Raw genomic sequence first — 1,735 nt, forward strand, 5'->3', positions numbered from 1 at the left:
ATATGCAATATTTGAAGAAATAAGAACTTTGCATACTGGCTTCGAAATAGATTCACCCCCTCCGTATTGCTCAACATTTTGAATTTTCCACCCAAACAAGGGTTATACGTTGTTTTACCAAATTGAATTACTTCATTGTAATTTACTTTGATAAAATTACTAAGTAGCGTTTTCTTTTATAATGGTGGGTTCCCACATTCCCTTCTGCCCTTCTCCCACGCCGTGTTGTACCCCTTACCCGCAAACATGCCTGTGTAGATCACTTTGCCGCAAAGTAATTTAATCGAAATGATGTAAAACTGAGTAATTCAATTTGATTAAAAAAAACAACATACGCAATGGTGGTTTATCTAGCCCTGAGTACAACCTAAGTCTCTCGGAGCTGGTATTTACATTCACCTTAGAAGATCAAACAAAAAGCAAAAGGGCTGGGTTAAGCATAAACAGGTGGCCCTGGAAGGCCACACATGCTAAACCGTTGATGAATTTGGTAGATAGATGTTTATTTTAATTTTATTTGAATTTCTGTTTAGCACTGGCCCTACCCAGAGGATCTAGGAGCGTCTTATATGGTTCAAAGTTTGAAACGTTTGGAGTTGAAAAAAGAAGTTACAACATGTTTTCAGGAAAGGATGGGACGATTAGGATAGACAAATGATAGCAGTGGATGAGGGGAGGGTTATGTGTGGGGAAACAGGTAGGCTCTTTCTGAAGCTGTGAGTATGTGAAGAGGAAGTAGGGTGTTCCATGCCCTAGGTGCCCAGTTAGTGAATGCTTGTTTTTGTGTGCGTGTGAGTTTGCAAAGTGGAATGTGTAGAAGGTGTTGGCTGGCTTGCCTGGTGTTTGTGTGGCTGATGGGGTTGAGTTTGTCATGAAGGTAAGATGGAGTTTTGAGGTGGATAGCTTTGAACACAATGCAGAGTCTTTTGAAGGCAATTCTCTGGGGTATAGGGAGCCAGTGCAGTTGGGCAAGACTGAGGGTTAATGTGTGAATGTTTGGGTAGCTGGACGATGAATCGTCCACATTTACAAATTGTGATATTTCACTTTTTTGTTCAAAACGTTGCAGTTCATCTTATTTTTGTACTTTTCTAAATCCAATTCAATATCGATTCTGTGCCAGTTGTTACAAAAGTTAACTGTAAAAAGTAGAGTTGCTTTTAAGGGTTTTATGTGATCTTACCGATCACAAAAAGAGAGTGGTACATAACAGAGCAGACAAAACATCGAAAAACACTGATTTCTTTTGTTATTTTTATTTGGTCAGGGACCCCCCAAGTCTGCTACCCTTTATATATTTATTTCATCTTTTCAGTGCTTTTCTGTTTTATTGTCCGCTGTGTTATGTACCACTCTGTTTTGTTTGCAATAAAATGACTGGATACCCTTTTAAACCTTATGCTTGGCTTTCAAGTACATACATGATATGATATGGCATTTATGATGCACCTATACACAAGTGTTTCAAGGCTCCACGAGGCAAAGGGGGGCGACTGTTAAAGACTCCAATCAAGCAGTCCCACTAAGTCAGTGCCTTGTCTGGGATTGCTCAAGGGAAGCCCTTATTTATATATTTGTATGTCCAGTTCGTGTACTCTGGATGACAACCCTTCTATAACACCCCTCTCTTAGAATCCCACTGAGCCAAGAAGTAAGTTTGTTTTACAAATTTAAAGGGTTTATTTGAGAATTAAACAATATATATATATCGCACTTTTATAATAAATTAATAATT

This window comes from Ambystoma mexicanum, chromosome 13, assembly GCF_040938575.1.
Source record: "Ambystoma mexicanum isolate Mex_15411 chromosome 13, UKY_AmexF1_1, whole genome shotgun sequence".
NCBI classification, from domain to species: Eukaryota; Metazoa; Chordata; class Amphibia; order Caudata; family Ambystomatidae; genus Ambystoma; species Ambystoma mexicanum.